Source organism: Phocoena sinus, chromosome 3 (assembly GCF_008692025.1).
Source record: "Phocoena sinus isolate mPhoSin1 chromosome 3, mPhoSin1.pri, whole genome shotgun sequence".
NCBI classification, from domain to species: Eukaryota; Metazoa; Chordata; class Mammalia; order Artiodactyla; family Phocoenidae; genus Phocoena; species Phocoena sinus.
The window spans coordinates 32,421,608-32,443,458 of record NC_045765.1 but is presented as its reverse complement, the minus strand read 5'-3'; the positions used below and the strand labels follow the sequence as shown (position 1 = coordinate 32,443,458).

The 21,851-nt window shown below is 36.1% G+C and overlaps 1 non-coding gene across 1 annotated transcript; it reads left to right on the top strand.

Annotated features, from left to right (window-relative positions):
* Nucleotides 1–9,572: 9,572 nt before the first annotated feature.
* LOC116752445 lies at nucleotides 9,573–9,693 on the top strand. Its single transcript, XR_004349512.1, has one exon. It is a non-coding gene; the product is annotated as a U5 spliceosomal RNA (small nuclear RNA).
* Nucleotides 9,694–21,851: the final 12,158 nt, after the last annotated feature.

The following is a 21,851-nucleotide window of genomic DNA, read 5'->3' as shown; positions in this document are numbered from 1 at the left end:
AATTTATTCTTTCATTGAATATTTATTGAATCACCTGTGTTAGGCATGTATAAGACAGTGAGGTTGAAGCAATGAGCAAAACATGCCCTCTTTCTTAAGGAGATTTCAGTCTGATGAAATGAGTAAAATGGGTCATATTTACTTTTCTAGGTTAAGTGCTATTAACCTTGAATGAGAAAATGTCCATTTTCAAGTCTCACAGAATATTTCATATACAAGCAACTTGACTTTGCAACACGTGAATATTTATTTCAAACCACAGCTATCCTCATATGGAAAAGTGGGACAGAGGTCGGCCTGGTGACTGGAATATGACTGGCCATCTGGGCATCTGCTCTTCTTAGTCCTGTGGACTCTCCAGTTTATGTTAGATTCTTATTAGTTCCTTGTTTTGCAAATGATATTTAACCTCCTTTGAGCTAAGAAGAGAAATAATGGATGAACTTCTTGAAAGTTTTACCACAGGAGCTCAGTTCATTGGTTATAAGTATTATCCAACAGCATTAGCCAGAAATTGTGATATGCTGCTCATGGCATCCAAGGGAAATTGGGAAAGAAAAGATAGAGTTCTCAAGGAAAAGTTACTGTCATTAATGGAGACATAATTTAAGCAAAACTTCAAAATGAAGATGAACTCTGCCAGTAATAACTATGGTTATTCACTTTGGTGTTGGCAACACTCAGGATAGTATCTGGAACAGAATGGTAATAATGATACCGTCTATCCTTTGTTGAACCCTTCCTGGGTGTTGGCCATTGTGCTAAGTATTGAGTGAGACGTATTAATGGCCTGAGTCTATCTTACAGAAAGATTAGAGAGGTGTAAAGATGAGCTGATAGAACCTGCAGAAGTTGATATAATAATTTTGGAAGAACTTGTCCCAGCCTTCCAGTCCTCAGGAGGGAAGGATGCTGAACAAGAAGAGAATAGAGACAGTACTTTGGAATGGTGTGCATCATTTCAACTGTAAGAGTAAGTGTAGCCAAGAACGCAACAAGAATTTGATTAAGAAGAATGATTAACTCCCGGCACAGCTAGGCCAAGCATACTTCATTCTTGATTGGCCTGAGAATAGGACACCACCTCATGACAGCAATAATATAATGAAAACACAAGCAGATAAAATAATCAGTTTGGGTATAGATGCATCTTCCTCTATCTTTAGGAAAGGTCTGGAAAAGAATTTAGAACACAGGTTAAGAATGAGGTCATGAAGAGAAAATACAACCTATGTATACAAGTATTAACCTGAGCCTAAACACTAGAGGAATATTTTTAGTACTGATCAATTACGGCTTTTGTCACCGGCTTGGCTGAAGTCCATATGGGGCATTAAATCGTGCAACTACTTTTTCAAGTAGACTAACCCAATCTACTCTTGAATTGGAGCTTAGGAAGAAACGTTAGGAAACAGAAACTCAGGATCGGGAAAAGTTTGATGTGCTTACTTTCTCTGTTGGAACAGGTTTCAAGTAATCTAAGTCTCTTGAAACATTCTCTCTGGCATACGAGGCACAATGTAGGAGGCACAATGTTTAGGAAATCAACACCAAAGGCTTCACATAGAAGATTTTGTATAGTCCTCAAATCAACTGTACCATGTATAAGTTATAATTCCCATTTTATTGATGGGTTAACCAAGGTTTAGAGAAGTTAGGTGACTTGTTCAGGGTCACAATAACTAGATTAGTAGCACCAACTTCATATACTTCAGACCTGATTTTAAAGTGGGAAGGGAGGGATAAAGTAGGAGACTGGGATTGACATATGTACACTACTATATATTAAACAGGTAACTAATAAGGACCTACTGTATAGCACAGGGAACTTGTCTCAATACTCTGTAATGACCTATATGGGAAAAGAATCTAAAAAAGAGTATAGGTATGTATATGTAAAACTGACACACTTTGTTGTACAGCAGAAACTAACACAGCATTGTAAATCAACTGTACTCGGATAAAAAAATTTTTTAAAAGTGAACCATGAACAAATGGCCATAAATAAGCAATGTCTTAAGAGACTGTGACTGGTTTTCAAAGGAGTCAAATTAATTTTTATCAAAGGTAGGGAAGGGGTAAAGAGAAGATCAAGGTAGGTTATCAGATGATTTTGGTTAGATAGAAGTTCTGGCATTAAAGATACAGTGATTGAAGACTGACATAGAAATTCTAGGGAGAAATTCTTGGGCTTCCCTGGTGGCGCAGTGGTTGAGAGTCCACCTGCTGATGCAGGGGATGCGGGTTCGTGCCCCGGTCTGGGAAGATCCCACATGATGCGGAGCGGCTGGGCCCGTGAACCATGGCTGCTGAGCCTGCACGTCCGGAGCCTGTGCTCTGCAATGGGAGAGGCCACAACAGTGAGAGGCCCGCGTACCGCAAAAAAAAAAAAAAATTCTAGGGAGAAATTCTTGACCACACTAGAGGAACAGAGCTTGTCAGGGCAAATAAGGATCTATGGCTTCCAGGCAACTGGCTAGAGAACACAAAGAGATCATACCCATAAAATCTAACATGTTAGCTGTGATTTCATCCAACATCACAGCTCTCTCACTGTTAAAGACGTCCTGCTAATGTAAATGTAAATGAGACTGAAGAATTAGTTCCACAAATCGAGCTACCAATGAATTAACCCCTCTTACCTTCCACAGTACATTGTCCTCAAGCCCAAGGGTCCATTAACTGAACACACAAATGGAGCTTCACAACCCTCAAAATCTTCTCTGTATGCTGCGCCCAGATGCTCACAGTGTTCTTCCCCTGTGACCATGTGGAAAATCCTCCTGGCATTTAAGATCATCTCCCTCAAGCCTTCCTGTCAGAAAGAGAACAGCCCTAAGTGAAATGCTGCAAATCAATGAGTTGGTAAACCAGCTATAGAAACAGTGTGTTACAGCCCATCAGACCTCTGAAAGTCTCCCACTTTGAAGATATAAGAATGAAAGAGACACATCTGAACTAAAACCCAGAGAAGCATTTGCTATGCAGGCAAGTTCAGATGACCTTTTTAAATGACAAGAATATTTCTCTTCTGATTCTGACCTCAGAAACAGATTTCAAACTGAGTTTCAGTAAGGAGGCTATAAATTATAGTAATAAAATACAATAGAGCCAACAATTATTGAGAACTTGGGTTGGGTGCCTGGCACTGAGCTAAGTGTATAACATGCATGGTATCATTTAATCCCTTACACCTTCCTAATAGGTTGGTATTATTTTTAATGTCATTTTACAGAAGTGGAAGGAGGCATTCCTCTGCTTCTGTAGTGAAGGGAAGTGAAGCATTCTCCCCAAGATAACAGAATTGGTTTTACAGCCAGATTCAAATGCATATCCGTATGGGTACAAAGTCTTTGTTCTTCAAACACTAGACCACACTGCTTCAAAACGAAGACCAGAAACCAACACAGAGACAGTGGGTCACTTCTCAGTACCTACTGTATGCTGGGTACTCTATCAAGAAAAATATTCATAATAGTAAGGATACTCTAGTGTCAACAAGGCCTGTCTAGGACATGTTGGAACTCAACTCATGAGAGAGTCTGATTAATTTCTCTGAGGTAAGAGTTGTTCTGGGAGGCAGGATCCAATTCTGATTGTTTAATAAGGACTAAATTTATCCAGAGACAAAGGTGAAATGGGAAACATTCTGTACAAGAAATGACAGCTGCTGCTTGAAGGGAGAAGACAGAGGAATTGTATATAATCTCCTGTGGGTTTTCAAATAAACCACTGGGCTAAAAGTATGCTTGGAATAGATCAGATGGAGAAAAGCATCCTGGATCTTGGAAACCACTGAACAGTCGTGGGCTGGAGGACTGTGGACCGGTAGGCTTGATTGCAGCATCAATACACTGAAATATTTATGTTACTTAATAGGAGACTGTTATTCTTCCACTTTTTATAAGAGAAATACAATTGACCTTTGGGAAGTCTGATGACAGGAAAACAAGTATAAAGTGATGGCTGGCCTTATCAAGTTTAAATATTTGAAAAGGTATAATTCATGTAAATGTTTAGCCTTTTTTTAATTGTGCAAGGGCAAAACCTGCCTAGGTTGGTATTTACTTTTCTAATTAGAAAAGCTTGAGTGATGTGAACAATTAAGATAATACAATACCTTTACAAGATAATTAATCTTTTCTTTGGGATTCATCTTACCACATCCCAAGCTGATGTGATTTACCTCCCAGTTAAGGATATGTTAGAATGTAATTGGAGCCATTTGCTCTGACTGTCAGAGAAGAAAAGATCATGGAATTTGCATCTCATATATCTAGAAATTAAAACTGAAGGACTGACCACTTGACACCCCAGAAGTTCCCGAAGTGAAGCCTGCTGATCTCAATTCGTTGTGGTGGCTAAATGAATCCTCTCTTCAATTTGAATGCATGATGAAACTCCTATTAGAACATTGCAGTGTAATAATCGACAACATAATGAAACTGCCAAAGACAAAACGCAAATACCTCTCTACTGACCCTTCAGAACTATACTCTGTACTTAGAAAGAAGCAAATACCACTGCCAGACATGTAGCATTCCCCTTTATTCTACCTCCCCTCTACCCATCAGGGAATGCTGAGACATTCTTTTGGATACCTTTAGAATCAAACACTTGAAATTCAGCAGCAATGGTAGGTTGCGGAATTTGGAATGGTATATAGATTCAACTAGCAAGAGTATTTGAAAATTACTACTACTATCTCCTAACACTCTCACTTTATAACAGAAATGTATTTTTAGTATTAAAAATTTGGAGGGATATTATCTTAGGGTAACAATTTCATAGAGTAATTTAGCTTCATCAAACAAAACTGATGCTTTTAGTTTTGGGGGTTTGCTTCTGATCTGTGAAAACTTGATTAGGCATCAGCACTGATCTTTGGAAATTACTAATCTACATACACTGGCTTTTTAAAATAATTAACCTCTCAATCCATTATAATTTGGCCTCTACTCCTTTTAGGATGTATGACTAGTAATGTCTTCAGTTGCTGACTCAGTGGTCTCTTGTCTCCTTAATCTAACTGGAGCTCTCATCAGCGTTTGTTATAGGTTGTCACTTCTTCCATCTTGAAAAACCTCTCTTTTTAATTTCAAGTACCCCACACACAAGAGTAGGTTTCCTCTCTGGTGTCATTTTTTCTAATTCCCCTCTTTAACATCCTCTTCGTTTATTGTTGAAAGGCTTTTGTTTTTTGGGGGTTTTGTCTTAATTCCCCCTTCCTTTCTTATTATGCACACTCATCCTGGATAAGCTTTCATATTCCCATGGCTTTAACGAAATCACAAATCTTGACACCTAGGCCACACCTCACTTCTGAGTATCATATCTGTATCTCCAACCATTAGATATGTCTACTTGAATGCCACAAAAGCACTTCAAACTTATCAAGTCCCCAAATGAACTCATCATTTCTCCCTATCCTTTTGAGATCCCCGACTTCTATAAGTAGAATTACTGTCCCCCATTGTCCAAGTCACAAACCTAGATATCGTTTGACTCAGTTACCAAGGCCCATTATTTCTGCCTCTTAAGTCAGGCCACCATTACCTTGAGCTTTGATTCCTTCTACAGCTAGCTAAATAGTGTTCCCCACCACCAACTTCATCCAACCATTCTCTGCACTGTAACCAGAGCATGTTTTTAAAGCATACGTGATTATTCCACTTACTGCCGATGCTCCAACGGCTCCCCCATTTTCCTCTGGATAAGGTCCAGACTCCTTGACCAGGCTTATAAAACCCTGTGCCACTCATGAGCTGTTCCTTATAGCTCCAGCTGACTAATTGTTCTACAATCTCTTTTATCCCTCCTTCTACCTGCATTCAACATTAGAGAATGTTCAACTTGTTTCATATACATATGTGATTCTAATCAATGCAATGGTTTTTATTTCTCTTTACTGAAATACTTGTAGAGACCAAGGATATGTATTTTACAAAATTATAATGATGCAATGAAATATAGCAGTCAGGAGCATGGGCTTTAAAATCACAAACCTGGGTTTTAATCCTGACTTCTCTAAATTATATCCACGTAATCATATTAGTCAACTACTTCAAGCCTTAATTTCCTCATATGTAAAATGGGGATAATATTACTACCTGTGTTTCTAGAGTTGCTATTTGGATAACATGAGGTAATGCTAGTTAAATGTTTAATAAAATTGGTCCCATAGTGTTGTTGTAGTTTTTGTTTTTGTGTGTAAAGCATTTAAACTACTTATTCTAATGTTCTCCATAATTTTTATTTAACCTCATCTCTCCTCACATATTAAAGTAAACCTTTTCTACTATTACCTATCCTGGACAATCTCAGGCCCCAAATAGACAATATTAGTCCCTTCCTGTTTGGGCTATTTTCCCATCTGGAACTCATTCTTCTCTTCCTCCAACTTGCTGATTGAAATTCCACTTTTCTCATTTAGGTTAGTTTAGGTTCCTCCTTCTCCGTGAAGCCTTCTCAGATGTCTATTATTCACCTGGATCTTTCCTTTCTCAGAGCTCCTCTGATAATTGATGCTATAGTACACATGTTGTCTTAGTTCTTCAATCACTTCACATGCATAAAAAAATCAACCTCCTTCACCTCTCTCAGCAGCATCTTGTGTCTGGATGAATACATATTTGAACTGAATTTCTGAGTGGCCTCTACAATGCATCATCCTTTTCCTATCCCCCACCCCCTTTGACAGGTACTTTCAACTACTATTTCTAGATCCTTATATTAAATGTTACTTGTTAATGATGATACTGAAATTTCTTCTTTTTTTTAAGCACATACACAAAAAAGAAATGGCACTTTTAAGTTTGCTTGTTTTCTTTTACTTACAATTGAAACTCTAGCTTCTGCAGTTTACCCCAAAACAAAAATTTCACACTGATTCCTGAATCTTACCCTCTTTGGATGTCTTGTAGGTTTATGATTACTTTGCATTTTCAAAATTTTTAACCTGCCTGGAACAGTTTTACAGGTGTCATTCTTTCTCAGGAAAGGTAGATTTTTATTACCTTACAAGGATGACAAATGCAAGTCCGCAGCATAATATAATTTTATGAAACACATTAAATGCTCAGCATCTCTCCTCTGCACCATTTGCTATGGTGGACAGATACCCTTTCCAAGGAAGGGAGGGCTATTGAGGTGATGGAATGTGAATTTTTTTTTCCTGTACCATTTTCTCTTAAAATTCTAGCTTTAGATAGCAGATCACATCTCCACAGAGGAATGCAGGCCTCCCTTTACATTCTCTCTTTCTATACAGGTCAGACACTATAAATTTCTTATTTCTTTCTCTAAACTTCCTCATCCTTTTAATCACCATTAAAAGTTTCTTTCCAGAAAACTGTCTTTTAGGTAGCATTTTGCTTTGCATCAGAATCAGAAATCTAATCATGGTGAAAACCATGCAAATATTCACTTGAATATAGACATTTCTCTTTTGCCTTTTGCCAGGACTGTTTATGGTTGGTTTCAAAAAAGATTTGGAACTTCTCAGGTTATGGACTAAAAAGCATTTTTCATTTTCCGGCTCCTTCCTTTATGTGGAAAGAATTGATATCTTTGAAAATAAAAAAGGAGGTGTGCCATTTTGGTATAGGTTTTATATTATAAAGTTCTAGATTTTGCACTATGTCCAAAATGACAAGGAGTTGTTTTAAAAGTCAGCTTCCATGAATTACCTTGGAGAAGAGTGTGTGTGTGTGTGTGTCTGCTTCTCGTGGAAGCAGAGAATAGGTAGGGCTTTACTTTCTACCCAACAATAAACAAAGCAATGTTAAGTCTGTTAAATTTTACTCTCTTACTGACTCCCTCTTTAAGATGGTTAAAAAGAAGAATTCTGTAGCAAATGGTTTAAAAAGCCCAAAATAGTAAGAATAATTTCAGTTGATCAAAACAGCATGGGAGGGCTTCCCCGGTGGCGCAGTGGTTGAGGGTCTGCCTGCCGATGCGGGGGGCACGGGTTCGTGCCCCGGTCCGGGGGGATCCCACGTGCCGCGGAGCGGCTGGGCCCGTGAGCCATCGCCTCTGGGCCTGCGTGTCCGGAGCCTGTGCTCCGCAGCAGGAGAGGCCACAGCGGTGGGAGGCCTGCGTACCGCAAAAAAAAAAAAAAAACCAGCATGGGACATGTTATATGTGACCAAGCATGCTTTTGATACCAGTTCCCTAAAAGGAATTTGCATTTTGAATTTTTCAGACTGAACTACTTAAAATGTGAACTGAGTCTGTTATTCCTGTGGGCATCTCCTCTGTCGTTGGTTTTAGTGATTACTCTGTCACTTCTTCTTTAATTTCTGTACTTTAATGAGGACATGCAAGTGTGCCTATGGAATTTTCCTATTAATGTCAGAGTGATTTAAGAACTGACCATAGTGTAAGAGAAAAAAACCTCTCTTCCAGGTTCAGCCTTCTATTTAATTCTGTAGCTAGTGACAGAGCTGAGAGCCACTTGATAGGGAGATTCAGCTTCTGCTCCGGGCGCTTCCTCTGGGACCTTTGGGATAGAACTAAGCACAGCTATCTATAAATCAGCTTGTCCATTTCTGGGCCACCCAGCGTAATTGGAAGCACTGACTCTAGGCCATTTCACCCTTGGGTAGGAATGATGAAGTCGGGGTTTCTAATAATTGCATCTGATTACTGTCTCCAGTTTGAAGATAGAGAATGAAGCAAAAATGAATGAGCATGTCCATCCCATGTGGGGTTATTTGGGGGCAGTTATCATGAAGGAAGGAATCTTTGGTTTGACTTGAGATTCCTCTTTAATTTCTTTTTTAAAAAAATAGGTGAAACGTTTAATTTTCAGAGTAGGAAATCATACTTAGCATCTTTGTTATAGGATTCCCCTGTACAAACAATGCAACAGACAGAAACCGTATAGGTGATGGTCTTCAGGCCATCAACATGCTCTTACACTTGTCACGAGAAGGGTTAGCCCATCTTATATTGATAAATATCAGGAAGAAGATCTTAGATGAATGATAGAATTCAATACAGATAACTACAATGTTCAAGTATATGTGTTCCATTTGTGTTAAAATAATCTTTAATATTCCAAGTGAAAACAACAAAACAATAATAAAGTTGGGCTTGGGTTTAAACCATTTTAATGTAAGTCTGATCCTTGTATGCAGTAATGATAATAGTATCCTATTGGGAAAGAGTGAATTGTATTTAAACAATAATTGCAGACAAGTGACATGTAAATCAATATGTGAAAAGGCATCAAGCTGCATAGATTATTCATTTTCTGCTATGTTCTTCTCTGGGTTCATGCTCTGAAAATATGATTTATAGTGTGGTTTTAATGAGTAACATTCTTTTGGATATGACTGTTTCATAGAAGTTAATAAGGTTTAATTCTAGTAGTACCGAACACTTTAAAAATGTGACTATGAAATTACCACAAAACTGAATTTGTTTTAGAGAAATGATGAAGATGCACATGTAAGAAGTTTATAAATATTATGTTATTTCGGAAACAGTTACTAATTTGTTGTACAAAGTGATGCATTTTTTATGTGGAAAAAAGCGACAATTTTATTTTTAAAGATGACTTTAAATCCATAGTCATGCTTCTCTTCATAGTTGAATGAATCTTTTGCCTTTTACTAAAGATTCATGTGGGGAGGTAAAAGCATGACTGTTGCTTCAATTTTTTGAGGGCTTGTGGGAATAAACAAGGCTGGAAAAATAAAAGATGACTTTAAAATATACAAAAAGGAAAGGTGCTGAGACACAGAAGGAACTTGGTCTAGATGCTGTAACACTGCACCAGGGGACAGAAAATAATAGAGGAACAGTTGTTTGTTCTGCACGTCAGTGGAAATCAGTGTGGAATTTGATGCAATCTGAACCCATAAACCAATTTATAAAATTCTTGGTGTAATGAATTCTCTTGCCCAATCAGGCATAAAGGCTGAGCTTTATACTAATTTTGACATGGTGGTAGAATATAGTATCTGTACTTGATAGTACAGATGAAGGAACTGAACTGTGCTTTAACACCAGAGATTAGCAGAAATCTTGTGAAGTTCTCAGCCATTAAATGTGTGTATTTGAATAATTCCTACCACAATCTTAATGTCAAGAAGACCCTAGCTGACATCTGGGTTAAGTTGAGTTTAATTAAAATATGTTAATAATTTACCCTATTAAGAATTACAGACAGAAATATGTTTTTCTTTGAAACATAAGAATGAAATTTTACCTATTTAAGGTATACAAATGAACACTCTAAATAAAGCTTAGTTTATATATAGTCTATATATATATATGAGTACAAGAAGATGATTAATATGGAGTTACCATCATTTCAGTTACTAACACCTGGTCTACTTGATAACTCTGGTAATTACATGTAAAAATACTAAGTCTGATCAGTGGCCTCAAGGAAAAAAACAGACTACAGCTAAAATCCACTTAAATTTCTTTATAATTCTGTAAAGCAGTAAACTGATTTTATAATATCATGCCTTTAGGGAATCTTTATTACATTAACTATGACATAATATCTTTTTCCTTAAACCAATTTTTAATGTTTCTAGATGTGTACAGTTAAAATCTCATATATTAACACTAACAGGAAGAAGAGAAAGCTATAATTATTGAAATATAAATGAATAATGAAAGATTTTAATTACAGAATAATAAAAAAATGAGTGTCCTTTTAAATCAGGCATAAAATAGAGATGTCTTCAAATTAACTACTGGGTATCCTAGAAAATGCAATAAGATAAGAAAAAATATATATATAAGAAGTAAGAAATTGAAAAAGGAGAGACAAAGCAGTTGTTATTTGTGGATTATATGATAATCCACATATTGACTCTAAAAGAATTTGCAGATAAAATATTAGCATTAGAGAGTTCAAGGTTACAAGATCTGAGATATGAATACAAAAGTCACCAACATTCCTATATATCAGCAATAACCAATTAGAAAATAAGAGATCCTACTGGTAAAAATGTAACATGTATGAAGAAATATATCTAACAAAATATGTACAAGAACCTTATGTAGCAAATTATAAAGCACTTGCAGAACACAGAAGTCAAACTCCTTAAATCAATAACTAAATTCAAAGTGATTTCAGTCAAAATCACAACTGGGTTTTTCACAACACATAACAAACCAATTGCAAAGTTCATATGAAATAACAGAAGATGGAGTAGATGCAGGTCTCCCTATTTGTTCCATTAAATACAGCTAAAACCTTGCAAATTACATATTTAAACACACACACATGCACACACACACACACACACAAGAAAACTCTGAAAGAGAGAGAAGGTAGGCAAGCTAGGAACATTGGGACCTGATTAGCCATATTGTAGCATGTTCCTAGAGTTTTCTTTTTGCCTCATATATCTTGGACTGAGTGAAGAAACTTTCAACCTAGAAATGCCAGTGGGTAAAGACAAATTTTAAAAAGAGCCCCACAAAAAGTTTACTCTCTCTTGTCAAAGGATTAGGAAAGGGGCACCCTAGTAAAGCAGAAAACTTTTAGACAATGTTTGCCCTATTGCAGCGAAACACCCCAGAGAAAACTGTTGCCCTATTCCTACTCCCATAAATCATCAGAAAAGTAAAAACTAAAGAGACTGTCAAGACTGGCATGTTTGTGGAACAACCAGATAGAACTTTCATCTGTTGCTGATGACAGTCTCATTTAATTTAACCACTTCAGATAGCAATTTGGGAATATTTAGTAAAGCCGAAGACGGGCATACACTTTCACATAGCAATTTTACTTTTAAGTGTATCCCTAGTTAATAACTAATACATATACATAAGAAAACAAGTACAAGAATTTTTATTCTAGAACTATTGGTGTGATGGTTAGTTTTCATGTGTCAATTTGACTAGACCATGGGGTGACCAGATATTTGGCTAAACATTATTTCAGAGTGTGTCTATGAGGGTGTTTCTGGATGAGATTAGCATTTGAATCAGTAGACAGAGTGAAGCGGATAACGTCCCACAATGTGGGAGGACATCATCCAATCGGTTGAGTGCTTGAATAGAACAAAAAGGTGACAAAAGGGAGAATTCAGGCTCTTTCTCTGCCTGACCACTTGAACTAGGACATTGGTCTTCTCCTGCCCTCATAATGGGACTTATACTCTGTGTGTGTGTATACTATACATCTATATCTATGTATCTATCTATGAACATATGTATCTGTCTCCTATTGATTCTGTTTCTCTGGAGGACCCTAACAAAACTGGCTTTTTTTTTTTTTTAAGGTGGCTATAACTATATCAATAGCCTATCAACAAGAAATAAATTTATAAAATATATTAAATAATCCTTTGTATAAATACCAGTTACAATAAACTAGAACTGCACAGATATATGTCTCATAAAAATATTAATTAAAAAAAGAAGATGTATGTACAGGACAATATTATTTATGGAACGGTTTATGTTGTACAGTATGACACCACACTTTTAAGATGTCTATGTTTTACATGAACTGATACAAAATTAACCGTAGATGACATATGAAAAAGTTAAAAATATATTTTAATCACTGTGGCAACTACTTAAAATGAAAATAAGCATAAGTAAAAGCCAATGTAAAAATTAAAATGGAAATTAACCTGATGTTACTGAAACACAACTCTGTGTTTTTCAGTGTGGATTGGGAGTCCTTCCCCACTTTTCCAAATTCTCCCCAAAATGTGGAGTTTAAGGTGCTGATGTGTGTGTATTAAACTAGAAAGCCTGGGGAAAAAATGGAATTTAAAAAATTAAAGTTTTAAAAAACAGGCAAGGAGAAACCAAAGAACAAAACAACAGCAGCAACAACAAAGGAAAGGAGACAGTAGAAAATAAAGTGGTAGAAGCAAACCAAGCTTATCAATAAGCACTTTAAAGGTTAATGGACTAACTAATTAAAAGGCAGAGAGTGTCAAAATGATTTTAAAAAACAGGATCTAACTACACCCTGTCACAATGTGCTCTATTTAATTATCTTACAATCATCATTTCATAGAGTGATTGTGAATTGTCTCCAACTCCCAAATACTACAAAGGCTATAATATAAATCAGTGCAATTGTACCGTAAATCTAAAAGGAACAACCACCTTCATGCTTTCTTTTTTTATTTTTCTTTTTGTTTTCACTCATCTCAAAGATGTTGTCCCCAGGGTAGAGCATCTCCAACTATGTTCTGCTCTTTTATTCCAACTGCCAGAAGAGAGCTCTGAGTAGCCCACCTCCTGGCCAGCGTATCTTTTATTTTTTTCTAATTCTTTTATTGTGGTAAAATACACATAATATAAAATTTACCAATTTAGTGTTAAATAGATTCATAATGTTGTGCTGCCACCATGACGATCATCACCAGAAATCTTTTCATTTTGTAAAACTGAAACTCTATACCCATTAAATAATAACTGTCCATTCCCATTTATTACCCCCAGCCCCTGGAAACTGCCATTCTAGTTTTAGTTTCAACGAGTGACTACTCTAGGTACCTCATGTAAGTGGAATCATACAGTATTTGACTTTTTGTGACTGGCTTACTTCACTTAGCATAATATCCTCAAGGTTCATCCATGTTGTGCATATGTCAGAATTCCCTTCCTTTTTAAGGTGGAATAATATTCCCTTGTATGTCTAGTCATCCCTCAGTATCCTTGGAGGATTGGTTTCAGGAGTCTCTGCAAATACCAAAATCCATGGATGTTCAAGTTCCTTATATAAAATGGCATAGTACAATGAATATAGTTGGCCCTCTGTATCTGCGGATTTTGCACCCATGGATTCAATCAACAGTCAGTTTTGGTTGGTTGAATCTGCAGAGGCAAAGCTTGCAGATACATAGGACCAAATGTATACACCACAGTTTGTTTATCCAGTCATCTGTCAATGCTACTATGAACATGAGTGTACAAATAACTCTTCCAGGCATTCTTTCAATTCTACACCTGGAATTAGAACTGCTGGACATATGATAATTCTACTTTTAATTATTTGAAGAACCACCATACTGCCTTTCACAGTAGCTTTACCATTTTACATCCCTACCAATAGTGTATTGGATTCCATTTTCTCCACATCCTTACCAACACTTGTATTTTCTCTGTGTCAGTTTATTTGTTAGACAGTATTCATCCTAATGGATGTGAATAAGTACCTCATTGTAGTTTTGATTTTCATTTTGGTAATGAACAATGATGTTAAACATCTTTTCACATATGTGTTGGTCATTTGTATGTCTTCTTTGAGAAATATCTATTCAAGTCCTTTGCCCATTTTTTTTTTTTTTTAAACATCTTTATTGGGGTATAATTGCTTTACAATGGTGTATTAGTTTCTGCTTTACAACAAAGTGAATCAGCTATACATATGTTCCCATATGTCTTCCCTCTTGCGTCTCCCTCCCTCCCACTCTCCCCATCCCACCCCTCCAGGCCGTCACAAAGCACCGAGCTAATATCCCTGTGCCTTGCGGCTGCTTCCCCCCAGCTATCTACCTTACTACGTTTGTTAGTGTGTATATGTCCATGACTCTCTCTCGCCCTGTCAAAACTCACCCTTCCCCCTCCCCATATCCTCAAGTCCGTTCTCCAGTAGGTCTGCGTCTTTATTCCTGTTTTACCCCTAGGTTCTTCATGACATTTTTTTCCCCCTTAAATTCCATATATATGTGTTAGCATACGGTATTTGTCTTTTTCTTTCTGACTTACTTCACTCTGTATGACAGACTCTAGGTCTATCCATCTCATTACAAATAGCTCAATTTCATTTCTTTTTAAGGCTGAGTAATATTCCATTGTGTATATGTGCCACATCTTCTTTATCCATTCATCCGATGATGGGCGCTTAGGTTGTTTCCATCTCCGGGCTATTGTAAATAGAGCTGCAATGAACATTTTGGTACATGACTCTTTTTGAATTTTGGTTTTCTCAGGGTATATGCCCAGTAGTGGGATTGCTGGATCATATGGTAATTCTATTTGTAGCTTTTTAAGGAACCTCCATACTGTTCTCCATAGTGGCTGAACCAATTCACATTCCCACCAGCAGTGCAAGAGTGTCCCCTTTTCTCCACACCCTCTCCAGCATTTATTGTTTCTAGATTTTTTGATGATGGCCATTCTGACTGGTGTGAGATGATATCTCATTGTAGTTTTGATTTGCATTTCTCTAATGATTAATGATGTTGAGCATTCTTTCATGTGCTTGTTGGCATTCTGTATATCTTCTTTGGAGAAATGTCTATTTAGGTCTTCTGCCCATTTTTGGATGGGGTTGTTTGTTTTTTTGTTATTGAGCTGCATGAGCTGCTTGTAAATTTTGGAGATTAATCCTTTGTCAGTTGCTTCATTTGCAAATGTTTTCTCCCATTCTGAGGGTTGTCTTTTGGTCTTGGTTATGGTTTCCTTTGCTGTGCAAAAGCTTTGAAGTTTCATTAGGTCCCATTTGTTTATTTTTGTTTTTATTTCCATTACTCTAGGAGGTGGGTCAGAAAGGATCTTGCTGTGATTTATGTCATAGAATGTTCTTCCTATGTTTTCCTCTAAGAGTTTGATAGTTTCTGGCCTTACATTTAGGTCTTTAATCCATTTTGAGCTTATTTTTGTGTATGGTGTTAGGGAGTGATCTAATCTCATACTTTTACATGTACCTGTCCAGTTTTCCCAGCACCATTTATTGAAGAGGCTGTCCTTTCTCCACTGTACATTCCTGCCTCCTTTATCAAAGATAAGGTGTCCGTATGTGCGTGGGTTTATCTCTGGGCTTTCTATCCTGTTCCACTGATCTATCTTTCTGTTTTTGTGCCAGTACCATACTGTCTTGATTACTGTTGCTTTGTAATATAGTCTGAAGTCAGGGAGCCTGATTCCTCCAGCTCCTTTTTTCGTTCTCAAGATTGCTTTCTTTGCCCATTTTTTGAATAACATTCTTTGTTTTTTTTGTTGTTGAGCATTAGGAGATCTCTCTATATTGTAGACATTAATCCCTTATCAGATAAATGATTTGCAAATATTTTATCCCATTCTGTGTGTTACCTTTTTACTTGGTTGATAGTCTTTTGATATATAAAACTTTTTAGTTTTCAGTGCAATTTGTCTATTTTTTCTTTTGTTGCCTGTGCCTTTGGTATTATATTCAAGGAATCATTGCCAAATCCAATATTGTGAAATGTTTGCCCTATGTTTTCTTGAAGAGTTCGATAGTTTTAAGTTTTACATTTAGATCTTTGATCCATTTTAAATTAATTTTATATATGGTGTTAGGTAGAGATCCAACTTCATTCTTTTGCATGTGGATGTTCAGTTTTCCTAGCAACATTTGTTGAAAATACTGTCCTTTCTTCACTGAAAGGTCTTGGCACTTTTGTCAAAAATCATTTGATCATATATGTGAAAGTTTATTTTTCTGGGCTCTCTATTATATTCCTTTGGTCTATATGTCTGCCTTTATGCCAGTACTGATTACTGTAGCTTTGTAGTGAGTTTTGAAATCAGGAAATGTGACTCCTCCAGCTTTATTCCAAGATTGTTTTGGCTATTCAGGGTGCTTGAGTTTCCATATGAATTTTAGAATGGCTTTTTCTATTTCTGCAAAATAAGTCATTGGGATTTTGATAGGGATTGCATTCAATCTGTATATCACTTTAGGTAGTACTGACATCTTAACAATACTGTCTTCTAACCCATGAACATGGGATGTGTTCCATTTATTTATATCTTTAATTTCTTGATTTATATACCACTAATCTTTTTAAAGATCCTCCTTGTATGTGACAAGTCACTTTTCTGTTGCTGCTTTGAAGAGTCCATCTTTGTCTGTCTTTCAAAAATTTGATTATAACATGTCTTGATGTGGGTGTCTTTTAGTTTTTAGTTCAAATCCTTACTTGGAGTTTGCTGAACTCCTTGGAAGTTCATGTTCATGCCTTTCATCAAATTTTGGATACTTCAGCCATTATTTCTTTAAATATTCTCTCTGCCCCTTCCTCTCTCTCTTCTTATATAACTCCCACAATGCATATATTGATCCAGTTGATGGTTTCCCACAGGTCTGTTAGGCTCTGCTAACATTTCTTTAATATTTTTTCTTTCTGTTCCTCAGTCACGATGATTTCCATTGTCCTATCTTCAAGTTCACTGATTCTTTTTTCTGCCTGGTCTAATCTGTCTTTTAATCCCTCTAGTGAGGTTTTCATTTCAATTATTGTATTTTCCAGCTCCAGAATTTCTTTTTGGTTTCTTTTTATGTTTTCTATCTCTTTATCAGTCATTCCATTTTGTTCACACATTGCTCTTTGACCTCCTCCACATCTTCCTTTCATTTTTTTGAGCATACTCAAAGCAGTTGCCTTAAAGTCTCTGTTCAGTAGGTCTGCCATTGGTCTTTTTCAGGGACAGTTTCTGTTGATTTTTTTCCTTTGAATATGCCATACTTTCCTGTTTCTTTGTATGCCTCATGATTCTTTTATTGAAAACTGGACAGTTAAATCTACTGGCTTTAATCCAGTAGGATAAGATCACATTATCCTACTTCCCTATGGTTTGCTGTGCTTTATTTTGGTGGGGGGGGGTTGTTTGTGTGTTTATTGTTTTGTTTTGTTTTTGATTGATGTACACTGCCTCTGTGACACAGATAAGTCTGAGGTATAAATTTTAGATCATCTTAGGTCTTTTCTGAGCCTACGCATTTCCCTGGGCACGTGTGGTGACTTTCAAAATTTTTCAGTATGTGCAGTTGCTTTAAAGTGTCCTTTTCAGCCATTAGAACTCAGATAAAATCTCACCACATCATAGAGATTTTCTGATTATCATAACTAAAGTAAGTTTCCTGTATTCTCTGTTAGACTGTTGCTTATTTCCTTTATAGCTCTTATAACATTTTATAACTGTTTTGTTTGTTGAATTATATTTATTTATTTATTCATGTTTGGCCTTCTGCACAAGAATGTCAGATACATCAGGTTAGGGATCACATCTATCCAGTTTATTACTTTCATCCCCAACAACTTGTCCAGTTTCATGCATATAGAAAACTTTAAATGAATCTTTACTTAATGAGTTAGTGAGTAAAGGTGGACTAAGAAATGCAATCAACTCATTATCTAAAGAACAATTAAAGAGTAGTAGGTAAAAGAGACTCAGATGCTATTTTTATTTTGTTCAGATAAACTTACGTATTTATGTCTGTCAGGATTTGTTAGGTTATGCTACAATAACAACCAGTATCCATGGCTTAAATCTCAGTGGCTTAAAGTCCAAAGTTTATTCCTCTCTCATGCAAATTTATTTTGAATCTGGGAAACTCTCCATACACTTTTCCTCTATAAACACGTGTAGCATTAAACATTCACATCTACACATGCTCCCATGATTGCAATGGCAGAGGAAAAGAAAGGCATAGAGAACTGGCAAATTAATGCTTCTAGCTGAAAGTTATAATGCAAGTTATGTTCACATTTTATAGGTCAAAGCATGTGATAATGGCCATACTTAACTTCAGCAGAGTGAGACAGTACAGTCCTATCATCATATGTCTAGAAGGAGCCAGGATCCAGGTAGCAGTAGGACAGTAGTAATGTCTGCCACAATGAACAAATTGAATAACATGCTTTGCAGAGCTCATCCTTCCATTTTATTCTTGGAGAAAATGCTAGTACGAGCCCTGAGAGATGTGTGGGGAAAACAGACTTTTCATCTAACCTCATATTTTCTGTGGTCACTAGAGAGAATCATTGAGGTACTGCCAAAATAATGCTAACTTAAACTCTGCAATACATAACAAGTGAAATAGAGTGGTGACAAATAAAGTAATATAAGGAATAATATCACAAGTAAGACCTGTGTGAAATTAAACATATAGATGGCAACTCATATAGATTGGAGTTTTCATGGAAAAAGTGATCTCTACCTTCTACTTAATTTTGCTGTGAACCTAAAACAGCTGTGAAAAATATAATCTACTAAACAAAAACAATTGCAAACGAAAAAAGCTAACAAGAAAAATAATGAGAGGACTTACCAAAAAACCCACATGCAGGTAAGGAAAATTGCATGAACAATAGTTTATGTAGAATAGGCTTTAAAAAGGCAAGAGAGTAAAATATTTAGTTTGGTACAGATGTCAGATTACATAGCAAGGGGTAGGTTACATGGTTGTGGAACTGACAGACTACAAGAACAATTGGGATTGCATTTTATAACCAGTGAGAAGTCATTGCAGGGAAGATGGGGTAAACATTATGCAAAACTAACTTAGAAAAGCTGAGTAATTTTCTCCAACTCATTTACCCAGAAAGTAGAAGAGTTGAAATCTGAATTAGTGGGCTCAAATGTAAACATCTGTGCCCTTAATACTACTTTATGCTGTGTCTCAGATTGAAGGAGAAGGAAAGTAAAATTAGAAGAATATTCTAGGAGTGCTGTGATAAAGGATCTGAAGGCTAGCCATAGGAATATAAAGAAAAAGATATCTCAAAGCAGTGTGCAACTTGATATTATGTTAAATCATTTCTAAGAAAACAAAAGTTAACTAAACTCTGTAGTAGATAAAAATTTAAAGCAATTCCCTGAAATTAGTCTGCCATTAACTGTAGGTAATGAATAACTTTAAACAACACTAATTCAATTCTGGATATACCTACAGGCATTAAGAACTATTTAAAATATCTTTGCCTCAAAACATTCTATATAGAATCAATTAAAAACTATCAAGTACAATTTATTCTAGCACGTGGAGCAGGTTTCCGTGGAAGTAGCCCCTAGGAAACAATTTTGTTTCTAGAGACCAAAGATGTCTTATTACTCAAATAACCAGGTCTTTCTTTTGACTTTACTTTTTTTTGAGTTCTGTTTTGAAGGTATGTATGTGTTTGTATATAAACATAAACATATCTATCTATCTAGACAGATGGATAGATAGATGGATTATAAGGATGGATATAGATATCCAGTATATATGTGTATGGATTTTGCCCTATGTGAACATTACAATTAAAGTATCTAGACAGATTTTATTAGAAGAACAAAATGAGCCTAGTAGAAATACAATTGTTGTTGCTTTTAAAAATATCATAACTCTAAAATTGCACTCTGAATGCTGCTTCCTAAAATAATGTGATGAGAGTTTGGATGCCTGGGTGTGCTGCTAACATTTAATTGTGTAACAGGGTAAGCCAGTGTGGCAGCTTTAGATAACATATAGGAAAACCAGTTGCTGGCAACTGTGAGGATAAAGTACAGTTGAACTGGGTAGTCTTTAAGAACTCTTGATAATCTAAGCTTTTATAATGTTTATGACTCTAGATACCAAATAAAAATAATTGTTAAAAAATATGGTGATCTTAACATGTGCCAGGCATGATTCTAAGCATTTTATATTAACTGACTTATTTTATGTATGTTATGTATATAGTGATAGTCCCATTAGCTTAGCTATGTTGCCATAACAAAGTACCATAGCCGCGGTGGCTTTCACAACAGAAATTTATTTTCTTATAATTCTGGAGACTAGAAGTCTGAGATCAGGGTGCCAGTATGGTCAGGTTCTGGTGTGAGCTTTCTTCCTGGTCTGTAGATGGCTGCTGTCATACTGTGTGCTCACATGACCTTTGCTCAGTGTGTGCACTCTCAGAGAGAGAAAGCAAGCTCTCTGGTGTCCCTTTTTATAAGGTCACTAACACTATCATGAGGGCCCGCCCTAATTACCTCTCAAAGGTTCTGTCTCCAAATACTATCACATTGGGGGTTAGAGCTTCAACATACGAATTTTGGAGAAACACAGTTCAGTTCATAGCACCTATGAACTAGATACTATTGTTATACACATTTAAAAATTAGGAAACTGACCCACGCAGAGCTTAATAACTTGATCATAGGTCATACACATTTAAATGATAAAACTGAGCATCATCAGTGCTCTTTAAAAAAATGTTGTGGTACATCTCTGAACCTTTCTAGTTTCCAAAAGATGTTCTTGACAGGGATATACTGGCAGCTTTTCACTCATATACTTTTTATTACATCATTAGGAAAAAGTAAATAATGATAAACATTACAAGTTTACAAATCTGAACTGACATAAGAACATTTCAGATTGAATTGGCACAATCCATGATTTGAGGCTTATGAAGTTTTTAAAAAACATGAATTTGAGTTTTTAGAAGACATAGAAATTTCTAAAAGAAGTAAATATTAAGGACTATAAATAGCAATAGCACCTTCTGCTAAAATTCTGTGGCTTGTTTAGAGTAAACTGGACCATACAAAGAACCTCAGATTTCACAACTGGAGAGGTTTTGCTTGAGAATGGCTGAATTATCAGAAGTCTAACAAGAAGAGCTGGGTTGAAAGCTGAGGAGCATGACGAGGAAGTTTTCTTAGTATGATTAAAGATGTTCTATAGTTTGCTATTTTGCTGAAGTTTCAATGGAACTGAAGATGTATAGTGGTGAAAAAATTTCTCTATGGATCACCCTTCAGGATAGTTCTTTCATTAGGAAAGACTATTAAAAATTAAAATCTGAAGGATTTGTCAGGCTTTATTTAATCTGATGTAAGAAAGAGGAGAGCAAGCATCTGGGAAACAATAAAACAGCCATATTATCCAGTTTAAGGAAAATGTTATATGACATGAAGTACCAAGGATGCCTTCCTATTTGGGCTTTAAAAAAATGTATCTATGTATAGGAAAAATAATGTTTTTGTGACCAAAAAAGGGAGCATCTGCTAATAACTTTGAGTGAATACATTTCTCTATTAATAATAACCTACTGGGAAGTGGCAATTTCAAGCTGGCTAACTGATTTTATTCATCTCTGGAAAGTCTTTGTCTTCAATCTCTGTTCATGCTCCCTGAT